The sequence below is a fragment of the Anser cygnoides genome, chromosome 1 (genome assembly GCF_040182565.1).
Source record: "Anser cygnoides isolate HZ-2024a breed goose chromosome 1, Taihu_goose_T2T_genome, whole genome shotgun sequence".
Classification (NCBI taxonomy): Eukaryota; Metazoa; Chordata; class Aves; order Anseriformes; family Anatidae; genus Anser; species Anser cygnoides.
Window position 1 is genome coordinate 133,481,448 of NC_089873.1, and position 15,419 is coordinate 133,496,866.

The following is a 15,419-nucleotide window of genomic DNA, read 5'->3' on the forward strand; positions in this document are numbered from 1 at the left end:
GAGTAATTCTTGCCCCTTTACTAAAGCTAAATTAGAAAAAGAAAGCTAAAGTATACAGCCCAGAATGTCTCACACATAAAAAATGCCAGGAGAGAAAAATAATAAGGTAACCCCAAAGAGATTTTATTTCTATAAAAATAAGCACATAAGAGCATTTAAATTCAGGTTAAACCAGGGGTGGTTAGGGCTTGTTTGGCCATACTCATGACAAATCTCACATATGGGAACTATAAATTTGGTAAAGAAATAATGGACTCACTGAGACCTAATTTGTTTTATTTGAGTTGACCGTATAAATGAAACCTACATTTTTCCCATTTTGGTTATTACAACATTTTTTCAAAAGTTGTTACTCAAAGCTATGTTTCTTCCTTCATGTAAAAGATCTTGGGTTGGATGCATTCATTTGGTATCTTTGGTCTAGGCAGGGACAGATCCTAAGAACAACCAGAATTCCAGAATAATACAGGGTGCAACTGAAACCAAGAGAAGCATGTTTTGTGTGTGCTCCAGGACCATTCAGAAAATCTCTGAACCATAGATGGTGTAGGGCCAAGACCAGTGAAGGCTGAATACGTATGCAAGTTGTGTGGGATGTTGCCTATTCGTCAGATGCTTGGCTTTCAGAGCATGATCTGAAATGTAGAGTGAGGACCTAGAACGTCTTATCAGTATATGGGCATCCCTCAGCCACACAGCACTCTGCCCCAGAAGGTACCTGGGCAGGAGCAGAGACATGAGGTGACAATGTGTGCCCTTCATAGCATGTGCTTTAGGCACGCTCACACCTATGCTGATTTAGTTCACCATGTACAGGCACTAAAGATACCCATGTATCCAACTTGAACTGTTCAGCCCTTTTTGATCTCTATGCTGCCTTGTCTGCTTTATCTGTGTCAATGTGTTGGGATATGTTTAATTAAGCTTGGCAAACACCTTTCTTTTGCCTTGTTCACATATGCCTTGGAGACGCAATGTCATCTTGGTAATGCTCAGTCTCCCATTGAGGACATTATATCCAACCCAAAATACAGCAGATATGAAATACTGTCATAGCCTTTCTTCTTTTAGTTCCATTCACAATATCTGCTGTACCTCTACTCTCCAGGTACTTCCAGTCAATGATTTGTGATTAACCAGCTCTAAAGGCTAAGGGGACCTCTTTGTTTGTTTTTTTCGTGATAATTTCCAGATGTTTCCCATGGCGATTTGTGCTGTGATGCAGGAATTCCATCTGGTCCCTCCTGTGCATTGGCTCTGCTTTATTTCACATCTGCATCACATTGTCAACGAGTGGGTTTGAATTAGTAGCTCTTATTTGCTGTATCACCTATTTATTGTAACTTCTGCATTTGCAGATTGTCTCTTCCACTTGTCTGATTTAATTACTGCAATAAAAGATAAAGAATTCATCAAAACATATTAAACACTTCAATGTTCTTCTGAAATCATATTTGAAACTCATTGCAAAAAGCTGTTCCTGGGCATAACAGAGTTCCAAAGATAGTGGGTACTTGAAAGGTGATGATTAATAAAGACACTTAAGTAGCATTAATATATATGTATGACAAACAAAGAGACATGGAAAGAATTTAAACTCTGTTTGTTTACTGAGAAATCATACAGACAAGTTAGTACTTGACTTAATGCTAAAAAGCCAATAGTCCTCTGTTCACATAGTCTTAAGTAGCACTCCTAACTACCAAGTCATTAGCCAGACATTATATTTATCTTACTAAAAATCTGTGTTTACTCCCTGAGCAGGCAAGACCTCTGTTTGGCTTTGACTCAGGCCAACCAGCAATTCTAAACATATCTTTACACAGAAGACAAGTTACACTGATGGTTAGCTAGCAGTTGCAAGATGTGGTAACGATACCTTGATTAAGTTTGTTAATCATAGGGAACACCAGCTGGAAAGAGTTCTTTACCAAGAGACATGAATTAATTATTCTGGATGAAACTTTTGAAGACCGCTTCTGAGTGTTAGTCTGTTTAGAAGAAAAGCATCCCCACTGACAGCCAAGAGCATTTTATCTGAAATACCGGTAGAAAACCCTTACAGAGCTTGCCAAAATTAAGATTGAGTCATTAGCCACATTTTTTACCTAATTCTATGCAACAGTTTTAAAACATATTAATTATTTATTAATTATTGCGATTATTATAAAATACTTTACACTTTTCTCATGTTAAATAAGATGTTAGGATGACTGGCAAAAGTTCTCCAAAGTAGCATTTCCAAACAGGATATTGGTTCATTCTTGTCATGTCCAGTACCCTAAAAAGGACTGGAGAGCAACAAGTGGTTGTGGGATGTTCTTTCTCTGAGATGCAGGAGTCAGTATGGTTACACAGAGCTGTAAACAGGAGAAAACATTTCCCATGAATGAAATATGATTGGTATGCAGGGAGGATATCTATACAGTGGAAATCTTCCTGAAGTTTTAAAATTAGCTTTTGAAGGTCACACACAGATCCTTGGAGTTAAAAATAATGTAAAACTTATCAATTAAAATTATCTTGGTCGGTTAAACTCAGTCGGATCAGTAAAGGATGAGCAACTACAGAGTGAAATTTCTTGTTTAAATATAGGAGGTGATTGAATGAGAGTAAAAGACAAAGATGACATTCGAACCTGTAAAATTCTTCTGGATAATTAACTTTTACCATTTATAATGCATATATTTAATGTAGTGTCTTTTTTTTCTCAACTAGCAACACAACAGCTTTGTTATACTAGGTTTCTACATACAGGCTAGTAAATTTTCTAAAACGAAGTTTGAAATGGCAGTAGGGGCTGGGGAAAATCCTGTCCCATGCTTCAGCACAAGTCTGACCTGAACTAAAAAAAAGCTACAAACCAAACCATAAAAATGTGCCAGTAATTATTTTAAACTGTTTGGCTCTCCAACACTGTTCTCAGTCTATCCATTCAACAAACTGTGCTAAGTGAACTCAGAAAAAGGCAGGAATGGGAACACCTGCAACCCACGTTGATGCCAGAGACTTCAGGTTGTGGAACCACAGGTCCTGCATGTTCCTGAGGGCAGAATGTCTAATTGAGATGTGTGGGTTATTATGATCTACACTGAAAGCTTTAAGTCACCTCCTCAGACTTTCTTTGGCATTCTCACTGCTTTATGAAATTATATTCAAGAGTTATGCTCTTAGATTTGTGTTACCAGTTATCCAGTTCATCAAATCAGTTTCACATCTTTATTGACGTAGTGTTTTCATAAGTGCTAGTTCTCCAATAGAAACATTTTTCTGTATCTCTGAGGAATGTGGTTACAGAATGACATAAGGAATTTTGCATTTTTATTTTTTAAATCTTTGGTTTTTGGCCATCTCCCAATTGAACATTTATCACATGTCCAAAAGATCATCTAGAAGTTTCTCTCTCTTCTGTGCTGTCTATCAGTAGTAAATATATTCTTTATTCCAAGGATTTCTCAAATGCATTTCATTTTGCACACTGCTAATGCAGTAAATCCCAAGTATTTGGATTGTATACATAAATGTGATTTATATGGTCCATGTTAAAATAGTTTGCTCTTGCAAGCATGCTACTGGTATGGTTATCCAGAATCCAGTTAGCTTTTAATAATTTTTCGTTTGCATTTAAAATATCATATTGAGTTGTTATAATCTCTGACTATCATAAATAGCTGAGCGGTGTACAGGAAAAATTCCACCAGAATTACCAGAAAAATAAGCTGGTGGATATCAAGAAACATGAAGTGTAAATCTCTGAATATTTGCATAGGTTTTGAGAAGCTTGCTTACATATTCAGCTTCATCATTATGTCTCGTTTTCTCTCACCCCAATAAGGCATAATGACTCTTTTTATTCCTTCTAACCCTTTGCTGCAAAGAGATCTCATCAGCAGAAACCCAATACAGTCATTCCTGTCAATTTACAACAGAAATCCTTTTCTTTCTTCTTTCTCTCTGTTTGTTGTTTTTTCATGTAAACTGTTTGGAAAGGCTACTGAGATTAGACTGCTCCTTGTATCAGTAGGCATTGCTTTCCCAGAGTGACAGGCTAATTTCCTCCTTTTCTCCTCATAGCTTAGCACCCTGCTAGCACTGTCGTGGGAACTTCAGAGTTATCCATTAGCATCCTGAAAAGGTTTACCTAGGTTTTCATTTGTATGCACTGGCAAGTGAAAAACAGAGGGGAAAAAAATAAATAAAAAAAAAAATGAAATGCATGTGGGGCATTACTGCTTCAGGCAGTGGAAATTAAACCTCCAGGGACAGGAACATAACATTTGGGACTCAAACAAAGTTTGGGATACTCAGTCTGTGAAATATAAAAAATTACATAAAAGGGGTGTATTAGTTTACTAAAGTATTAGTTTAGCACGAATTTAGAGGATATGTTGATAATGGGAATGAAATCACCCCTTCTGGAGGAGAAACTGAGTTAGGACATTACAGTCTGACAAACCAGCACGCTGTGGCTTTCCTCCCGGTGCTTTACAAGTTATTGCAGTCTCAGTTTCTGTGTTAGAAGGTCAGACTGAGCCTTCAGAAGTGATAAAGAAACAACTAATGAACAGAAAGGAACATGAATGACTGCAAGAGTAGTGCTGCTGGTTTTGCCCACACCGGGCAGTTAGATGCCCAGTTGACTCCAACTGTGATACGTGCTGCAGAGAGGGCTACCGTAACTGAGCTGAAAGGCATCTCGACAGATTTTCACCAGGGTGAGACTTTCTGCTCCCATGAACTCTCCCCTAGAGGATGGTGACGCAGGGAGCTTGCACAGGCGGCAGCGCTATCCTGGCAAGCGGTACAGCCTGCAAGGACACTGTCTCTTGTTACGGGGTGATCACTGTGGGAAAGTAAATGATAATGAAGTTTGGATTTCAATGGCTGTTTCAGCTCCCTGTGAAGTCTTTTATCATGTTCTAATGGGTCAAGAGGAGATCTTCAGTCTGAAGTTTTAGCCGAGTGGTGAATCTGCTCCAAATCAAAATAAGGTATTCTACTTTCCCAAAAACTAAAGCTAAAAAGCCTATTTTCATTTGGATACTGCTGCTACTTCCCTTTATATTTTCTTCCCTCCAGTTCTTATTTCAGCAAGGCACAATCTTATCCTCACATTGACCATGTCCTCAGCAATGAATTCTATCTCAATTTCACAGTAAAGTATAAAGCTGATCTTATTAAACACCACTGAGAGCCTTTGCCCTATGCACTGATGGCATACTCCTTTTTGATAAACAGCATTAAAAATGTATGTATCTGTTATCAACACTGCATTCTTCTCACCTAGTATGACCGTAGCGTAGTTATGACTTGCATGAAGATCTGCTGTTTTGAGAACATCTGTAGTCAGACCGTGTGAGGTCTTCCTGATGGCAAAATTCTTCACAACTGAGTCCGGATGACTCTGGACTAGTACTAAAATACAAATGCCATTCACTATTTTATGGTGAAATTCATAGAAATCTAATCTGGACTAAGGAGGAAAATGAATCTAGTGCAGCAACTTAATTTAGTAAGGCAGTGCATAATGATTTATTTGCTTTCTGACAGATAGAAACTGTAAATTTCTGTAAGTACAGACATACTACTTGATCTAAACTGTCCAGCTGCTCAAATATCAGAGAGCTGGAATAAATTTTTTATAAATCTATGCCTTAGGGAGAGAGACAGAGACAGTGTTTTCTGCACCAAGCTGCTTTTTCCCTTATTTATTTATTTATTTTTCATTTAATAAACCATGAAACAAAGACCACTCTTTCACTTTTCTTCTATGAGTCTTCTAAGGGAGGAATATAACTACAGTATGGTCCAGTACGAATCACAAAACTAGCTTGGATGTCTCTGTTAAAGGCAAAAAAAAAAAAAAAAGGCAAACAACACACCAAAAAACAAAGAGCAACACACACACACACACTTTTCACACACTTTTCACAAGGTGGCAAAGCAGTTCATGTTTTGAGGTTGCTTAAAAGAATAGAACTGTCCTTGCTTTCCAAAATAGATAACTGTATTTGGTATAGCAAAACACAGAAGTAGTATTCTGCCTGTGGACCTCCAGGCTTCTGGAGTGAGACCTGCTCAGGCAGGAGAATTTTCTTGTTGCTGTAAAGATTTTATGAAAAAGACAGTAAAATAACATAGTAAGTAGAGTAGTAAGCCAGTTTCATTTCCAGGTATTCTGCATAAGAATATATAGGCAAAAGGGCTGGGTACAGAAATGTGGTTCTGTTATAATTGCCCAGAAGCTGTATCAAGGCATTGCCAACACAAGCCTTCCAAACATGTCACTTATAACAGGTGGGCTGCCAAAGCAGAACATTTAGCCTGGCACTTTATTACACCAATCTCCATTTAAGTTCAGTGTGTTGCAGTCTCTTTGGACCTACATTTGTTTTTGTTAAAATATAAAGATTTTCCTTTGAACTCAGTAGATTTTACCAGAACCAATACAGAGGGAAAAGGCAGATGTGCCAAAATTATAATACATGCTGTAGATAACATTTTTCTCTTCTCCTCTTTGCTGTTTAATATCAGACATTTACTGCTCCAGCTTAGCCACCTAGTGCCTTTCAACATGCCCTAGGTGAGATCTCTTGTCTGCCTGCTGGCTGCCTGCCTGTCCATCGCCATGTGGGTCTCCCATAAGGCTTGGCCCACATTTGCCAGACCTGAGCAGATTTTCCTGATATCCTGAGTCCTCTTAAATGGCCTATTTTAGCCCGCTTCTATTTAGGCAACTGAACTGAGCCTCTAGTAGCCCCAGTGAGCAAAAGGTGAGATTCAGTTAACTAAACTTTGGCAGACAGAACCAACTGAGATGCCCTGGGGCACCAAAGGCATTAGCTGGGGGCTAGCAAGTCTGGTCCATGACTTCCTTTAGCAGTGTCTGCAGCCATGTAGACTACCTGAAAATGTCTGAACAGAGATCAAAAAGGCCTGTTCCGGCAATGGAGCTTTCCCCTTCCCCAAATCTAAAGAGCTAGCCAGCTGATGGAAAGTAATTGTAGATACTAGCCCAGTATCTACAGCTCAGTTAGTGGAAACTGGAACTTAAATACCTCACTCACATCCAGAGGAGAGGACAGACACCTAAATAGAGGTGTTAGAATAAGAAGCTCCATCTGTAAATTTATTAATTTTATATGGGATGAAGCCCACTACAGTTGCTTTATGCAGATACAGCTATTTATAAACCTTTGCTGATCTGGCAGTGATTGCCATGATTAGACTTTGCAAAGTATACATGTTTCTACTGTGAATTATAAAAAAGAGTACCTCATAAAATATGCACATTATTTAAAGCTGTTTTACTCTCTTGCACTGTGATAGTTATGGTTTGTCAGCGTTTCTCTTCACCTTTTATGTATCTGACTTTTCTCAGGGAGTTTTACAGCATTAGAGTAATTTCTTTTCAAATTAAATTACACCCTGCTTTGCTTGTCATCAGCCTAAATACATTTTTAACCAAACATTGTAAATCAGGGAAAACATTTTAACCTCAGGCACGTTACTTCTTTTAGACACATTTTTGGCATGTTATATATATTTTTTAGACTAGAAACCAAAATTTGGCATCACAGTTTTAGTTTTTCCTAAAGACAGGATTAGGCTGAATGATCCTTTTAGGAGCTGCAGTCAGGACCAAGCCAAATTTTTCTTTTTCCTTTTTTTCCAACTATTCTGAGGGATAGATTCAAGTGAAAGCTGTTAGTTGGAAAGTCTAAAAATTCAAACTATTATCATTTTTTAGAAACAGTTCTGGCAATCTGACACACTTTCTTCATTTTATTGACTAGTTTGTGATCCCACTTTTGCTTCCTTACTTGATGGTGCCTTAGTAGACATATACAGAGATGTATATGCACATAACTGTATGGTAGATATCAATTGTTTGTTATTAGGTTAGCTATTCTATGAAAAAGAAGATCATTATAGATGCTAGAATAGGAAGAGGAAAGAAAATTAAATTATGAAAACTGCTTGCAGGTACAGAGAAAAGGTCTAGAAAGTAAGTACCAGTCACATACCTCAGCTGTAATAATGGCTTTTGCTTCTAGGGCTATAGAAACGAGCATCTCAGATCTCTTTTTCTTGGATGAATTGGGTCAGAATCCTTCCTATTTCCCCTCATTAGGATGTATAGCAGATGTGACACGTTAACTTAATTGTTGCAGCAGAAGCACAGAAAGATGCCACAGGGAAATCTGTTGCCTTTTTTCATCCTCCTACGTTAGAAAAAAAAAAAAAAGAAAAAAAAAAAAAGAAAATGTTTTGACTGGCCCAAAATAATTACTTCTGAGATGTTTTCCCTGAATGCCATTTTTTTTCTTTTCTTTCTTAATTTGTACCATGTGGCTTAGGGCAAGTGACCAGCATGATGCAGCTTTAAATGTGACTAATAAAACAAAACTGATCCAAGAAGGTACCTAATACCTACATCTGTGTAATTCTGTGCCTTTGCTTATATCACCAACAAGCATTCCCAAGGGGTGCAGAGACTCTTTCTGCTTCTGCAGCTGATTTCAGTGGATGAGAAGAAAAAATCTCTGTGCTTACTGAAGTCCTACGGGAAGTCAATAACAAGAATTGCTGATCTCCTTGGAAAGGACGTGACTGCAGGCAGTAGGATGTGTCTCCCTGCCCGTGGTTTCCAGTGGCTCAGGTCACGGTTCCCCAGCACCAGATGCTTTCTCTCCGTGCTGTCTCCTGGGAGCTCAGCTGCTCCCGACATTCCCCTCAGCTGTCCTCGTCCAGCTCGCTGCCGGGAACTGCTGGCAGCTTGTGTTTCAGAGGCACCAGACTGCTTCAGAACAGATAACTCTTTGTGAACCAAATATTTTCAGTCCTGAATGATACTTTCAGCAGTAAAAATACTTTTACAATCAACGATAAATGGTGGCTGCCTCTTTTGCCTAAGCATTGCTGTAATTCAGCAGTGGTTGGAAGGGACAGAAGCTTGAAAGAAGAACCATGCTGTCTGCTAAGTAGTTTTCCTGATGAACTTAACCTCTTCCCCAGTATATGTATTTATTGTCTGTGACATACAACTCTCACTGATGATCTTAACTCTCTTGTAAAGGAGAGTCTGGTTATATAGCTTAATACATGGGAAGCAGGGACACATAGTTATTCAATTATGTTATGCTATGTTCTTGTATGTGTAATTTTTGTCTGCTAGAAAGCTGTTTTCATAATACAGAGTAAAACCTATCCAACCAAAATCACTTCAGTCCTACAGAAATTGTACTCTGCAGCTAATGAATCTAATCAGAATGACACTTTTTCTATCAAATTTTAAATTCTCCTGAAAAACCCATATCATCCATTATGTCTTAAATTCTAGTCCACCTTAAAACAGTCATAATTTTCCTCCCAATTTCTGGGGAATTTTCATAAGTGCTAGAAAAGTCTTGGCTGAATCTTATTTTCTTTATTCAGAGATTTAGTCTGGGTCTTACTGAAATCACCAGGAATGTTTGCATGAGTAATGCAGGAAACAGTTTATGCTACCCCCACAAACTATGTGATAGGGAAATTTGTCAGCCAAGCTTTCCAGGAATGATTGCATTGATTTATCTTCAGCATGGTATGTCTCAACAAGATTTCTTCAAACACTTCATTCTTAAAGCTATTTCCCTTTAAGATGCTCCTGCCATCTGCAGCTTTTACAGCTTGAAGCGCTAGAAGGTTGCTCCTCAGATGGTCGTTACTTCACAAACAGTTGTGTTTTTGACAGTCATGGCCTATGCACTGGAAAATCCCAAATCTCTGCATCAGAGAATGGAATTCTTTTAGAGAATAATTGTTCTTTCTCCAAAGCTTTCTGGTATTATATTGCTTAGTTTCTTGATATACTTTCTGGAGGCAAGTAGGAGGCTCTTTATCTCTTCCTGTGAGCTTCCTATATGATATGTTTGTGAACGCGTTCTCACCTTGTTTGTAAGTCCTCCCAGAAACTCCTATGCCATATCAGTTGGCTTAGTTACAAGTGGAGGAAAATAAGTGGCAATAGTCCCTGGGCTCCTTGGCTGCAGGGTAAATCCTGCATGATAGCGACAGCCACTGCTGGTCCAGGAGAGCTACAGCAGGACAAATAAGAAAGGTGTGTGGGCTCTGGGGAGAGCCTCCATGGGAGGCAGGGGCCTCCGTGAAAATGGAGCTCTAAGCAGAAGGAGAAAAGTGCCTGGGATATCTCCCATGCAGACTGTCCAGAAAACAGGGAGATATCCCAATTCCACAGTGAGTTCAACTTTTTTCCATTACAGACCTTATAACTGGAAACAGTTCCTGCTTTAATCTGTAGCCTCCTCCAGTAACACCACAGTGGCATTCATCCCGAGTTGTGAAGGGAGACCTTTCGCAAGCTCAGGCTTGGCAGCTCTGTCTGGAAAAGTTTTGCTGCTGCCATAATGCCCTGGGAGAATGATGGAGAAAATGTAGGCTGCTAAAAATTAAAAGGATGAATAATGTAAACAAGCTGATTAAATTTTGTAACCTCTTCAACTTCATGGCTCTAGGGTGGCTTATGTCCTGTTAAAATGAATGGATTCTGCAAGCTGGGCTTGGGAGGAGAAAATTAGAGTTGGATAACAGAAAAAAAAATAGTATTAAAATATAAAATATAAAAAATAGTATTAAAAAGTATTAGATAAGAAAGTAAGCAGTGCAGAGAATAACTAAAGAAAAATGGCTATTATATTTTATACATCTGATCTACCCTTGTGAGGATCTGCCTTATTATTTCAAGGGTAGACTATGATAAGTGCCTACAGAGGAGGCTTTACAGAACACAAGCCATTTTTTCTGCCCAGTGATCTGATCCTGTTTAAAGCAGTTTTGAAGGATACCAGGCTCAGAGCTCTTTTCAGGATGGACTTTGTGTCCATCCAAATCTAAAATATGTTAAGACATAACAAGACAAAATTCCTGTTCTGTCCTATTTCAAAATTCTCGAGATGCAAAGGGTCTTTAAATTAGGAGATATGTGAAGGAGAGAACATTTCAACATTTCAATAGCATCCTAGCTGTTTCTTTATAGCCCAGACTTATTTTCACAAAGATTAGTTGATATATATACTCCATATTATGAGGTAAGAGGGAAAGAATAAATATAAATTATGAAACATTCATCAGGTTGTCATTTTTACCTGTGTGAACTTAGAAGAGGCATGTGATTTTGTGTCTCTGTCCTCTGCTAAAAGCTTTGTCAGGCTGAGGAAGCTTTAACTTCTCTGAGACATCTTGAACTACCTACACAATGGTATCCCATGAAGTATTTGCCTACTTTGACTGCAGCTGAAATTAGCATATAGATGCAGCTGGAGAGCTGTCTCTGTCACTAACATTAACAGGCTTGATAAATCCTGTGGAGGACAATATAATGAAAGCACATTGTGGCAAATTCTCCTGGGATCCTTGAGGTTCAGAGGTGCTCACCACTCCAAGAGGACAAGTGGGCTATTAAGGGCACAGAAGGGCAGCTGGTTCATGCTGGCTGCATGATCCTCCACCCCTTTCCCCGTCTCTGAAGGTTACTGCAAAAATATACTCTGAGCATGCGAAAATGAGGTATGTGTACCTGTGGCAGTATAATAAGTCAGACTAAATTTCCCTTTTCCTTAGGAAACTGTGGGGAAAATCATCATTTTGAAAGAAATAGGTGTAAGTCTTGAGCTGGTAATGTCATTACCAGAAGAGGTCAGGCAGAGTAGAAATGTGCTTACATATTTACGCCTACCTAGTGAATACACCCATAGAGACACACACTCATAGAGAGACACACCAGCATTGTAGAAGTGCACACACTGTTGTGAAAAAGGATGTCAAAGCTACTGCTCTGGAGGTCTGGGGGCAGAGAGGAACTTGATGTAAAGAACTGAAACGTCTCATGAAATTATCAGTCCCATTTCTTATCTTCCATGTCATGAATGTAGCTAGTGTCCTGCATGAGAAATTCTGGCCAGGCAGGACACCTTCAGATGTATAATAGCTCTGATATTATATATCTGAAGAGAGGGATTAAGGAATGTGGATTACAAACAAAAGAGTGAGGGGGTTGAAATATTCCAGTAAGAACTGACGCAGTAGAGGGACTTCACTGAGTTCAGTCCCCTGTCATTTCTGGCAGTCACATCATGGAATCCCACAGGTTTAGAGTTGATCAAACTCTATTTTACAGCTAATTAGATTTTTTTCCCCTTAATGCCTCCAAGTAGAAATCTATTCCAGAGCTTCGTTGCAATAATTTCTAGAAGTCTTCTAATTATCAGCATAAGCTTATTTATGACTAGGTTGTATTAGTTCCTTAACCTAAATAACACTTTCTTCACCATGGGATTTCCTTTGTTAACATATTTATAAAGACCAACCATAGACCCTTCCAGACACTAAGGGGAACCTAAACAAACCAAGTTGCTTGCTTTCATATTATTTATATGTGCTATCCTTCAGTGGTGGGAGTGGTGGAGGGAGAAATGGGAATCTGAGGACACAATCTGCATTAAACTAGATATGAGACAGAAGGTTAAACCTCTGCTCATCACTCAGAGGAGGAGCACCTCTGGGAGCCTTTCTTTCTAAATTCATAGAAGAGTTAAATAGTTCAGACAAAAATCTGATCTGCAATTGACTGAATCACACTGAATGCCTAAATATTGCCTATGATAAAAATTAAAAATATGCCAGCCAGTGTTACCATTATTATAAACTCATGGGAATAAACTTTCTTACTTGTGCTGTGCTTTCTGTCATTAATTTCTCATTCTGGTTTGTTTGACTTCATTTGCTTGTAATAATAGATGGAAGAGAAACCTGAACTGGTTTTCCTATTCAGTGTTTCAAAGTGCTTGTATAAGTTCAGGCACATAAGAGACAATATCATATTATTAATTCGTGCTTTTATAAATTATATGAAAACTAGCCTAAATGGCACTGTTTAGACAATATTTGCATAACGACAACCTTTGATATAACAAAATACAGTGAATGAAAACTGAAATGCAATAAAATCAAATTAGAAGTACAATACAAAATTACAATAGGCAGAATAGGTGAACTTTGGAACAAGTTATTTAGAATAATGCTGTTTTCTACGACAGCAGCAATTTTAAAATCAGATGTATGCATTATCTTAGAGAGTATATTAATTTAGTGAAGTGTTTGTGTTACACTAGGTGATCATAACAATCCTGTCAATAAAAACAATTTGTTTAAAGTTATTGGATCCACTGTAGGATTATAAAACTGGTGTAGGCTAGAGATGTGAAAAATGAGGTAACTCCACAATTGCAGAGAGGTGAAGCTGGTAGCTACCTAGTCTTGAAATTGGAGTGTCAGCAAAAAGCTTATATGCAAATATGAGATATGTTTCCTGTTAATGACTCTTTCCTGTTAAGATTACAAATTACAAATTACAAAAGTCTAGAGTAATGAATACAATGGGTTAGATACTCACTGTTATGGATGGATAGAGGACAGGAATCAATGAGACGCATAAAACCAGCTCTCATTTGTGCTTGAGGAGCCACTCCTGGAATTTGAAATCCTTGTGAGAGGATGCTCAGGGAAGCTGACTGAAGGCTTTCTACTACACAAATTTCAGACAAAATGACAATAATGTGACAGGTTTATATTGAGCACAAATGCACCCCCATACACCAGACTTGCCTCTTCATGTTCATCGTGAGCAAGGTATTTCCATAGTGTGAGTAAGATGCATTCCAAGAAAATACATGGTGACACTAGCAGATACTGCCCTTCAGTCACCAAAATGTCCAGGTGTTGTTTGGAGGAAGACTCTCGAGTCACCTGGCCCAAAAAGCAGAGCTACTGTCAATCATCAGCCAATTGTCTTGCCAAGATTTGAAATCCTTCAGAGAGGGAGATCCCACAATGTCTCTTGATGTCTGTTCCAGCACTGCTCTGCCCTCCTGTACTTTTCATACTTCCTGCCTTCCAGCGTTTAAAGTCTGAACTGAACCCCTGGTCTTTGGGAATTGCCCCTTGTTTTACTTTGTATTGAGAAGGGTTTGAGTCCACCATTTTTGTAGTAATCCTTCTTTAGCAGGATTGCCTGGGTGGCAAGTTTTGACTTGGCTTGCTCTTCATTTCTTTTTTCATAACTTTATCTTTTCGTTGCCTCCTACTTATAAGTTCTGTTTCTTTACACCCTGATGTTCTGAATTCTATGGGCATTTTAACATTCTCGGATAGGTACAAGCATCACATTTCCCCTTATCTTGTGATGTTTCTATGACGTAATTCCCATTTCTGCTTGGATTAAGAGGCATTTGGGGGACTGATTAAAGTTCACTGAAATCTTATGGGAAAGATCTCAAAAACCCTGTTTCAAATTCAGCTTCAGCTTCTCAATAGACTGCACAGCACTCATAGTATGAGGCTTAGCAACATGAACTAATACAATGGTTATGATTTCCCCTCTCTGTTCAAGTAGGTGTGAATCCAGGCCTTTCCTATTTCTCAAACATGTATAAAACAGTCTGAAGGAGAGAAAATATGAGGAATTTTCTTAACATAACGATGACAGGTTTTTCTGCAATACGTATTAACTAGTTTCATGTTTCTATTCTGCAAGATGGGGAGAGAGGGGCACAAGATGAAATTTTTACTAAGTGCTACCCCGTGTACAAGGTACATTCTTTTGAAGTATCAGTGCTCTTTCAGAACATCTGCTCTTCAAAGGAAAAAAATGACAACTGGTTTGAATAGGAAACCTTAAGCCCTAAGCATAATAGATAAAGAATGTGAATGTCTTTTGATGTAACCAGAAGTCTTTGATGTATTTATAAAATCTTGCAACTCATCTTGTATTTTCAGCCAGTTAATATATGGATTAAAATAATTAGTTATAACTAACACATTTTACAATGTTTTAGGTTGTCCTCCTGGATCTTCTCCTTTCTTCCTTCACTGCTGACATGCCTGCTACTTTTGGAAGCCATATCACTGGTTTCTACATTCAAAAGCTGATATGCTAATAGTGAAATGTTTAATGACCCAAATAAAGCTCCTTAATACAAATGGAAATTAAAAGCAGAGTGCGTGTTGGATGAGGGAAACCAGGCTGTTGCTATGCGGCTGGTTTCATTTACAAAGTTGACAGTTCCCTTGCTTAGCAAAGCAAGAGCCAAACTATACTTTCATTCCGTGACACAATAGTATAATCCACACTAGTTCCACTGAGGTCAGTAAATTTATTCTCAACGTATCTCTGGGGGAGCAGTATTTGGCCTTCACTAGAACAGGATGTCGTTTGCCACTTTATAAGATAAATGTATTAGAGACATTTAACAAAAGTCTAAACCAAAGTATTCTTTCTGTAGAGGTACCAGTGTTATTAAAATCATCTTATTCCTTTATTCCTTTTCAATGGCTGTCTCCTATGGAAAAAAAAATAAAAA

General features: G+C 38.3%; 1 long non-coding RNA gene across 2 annotated transcripts; it reads right to left on the reverse strand.

Moving 5' to 3' along the window:
- Window positions 1-102: 102 nt before the first annotated feature.
- LOC106042540 (uncharacterized) lies at window positions 103-9,284 on the reverse strand. Of its 2 annotated transcripts, none has more exons than XR_010826365.1 (5): window positions 8,557-9,284; window positions 8,028-8,225; window positions 5,284-5,415; window positions 2,181-2,360; window positions 103-1,388 (listed from the first exon to the last, which is right to left on the reverse strand). It is a non-coding gene; the product is annotated as an uncharacterized lncRNA (long non-coding RNA). The 2 variants fall into 2 exon arrangements; XR_001211184.3 differs by having other exon boundaries at window positions 8,438-9,281.
- Between the last annotated feature and the right edge of the window lie 6,135 nt (window positions 9,285-15,419).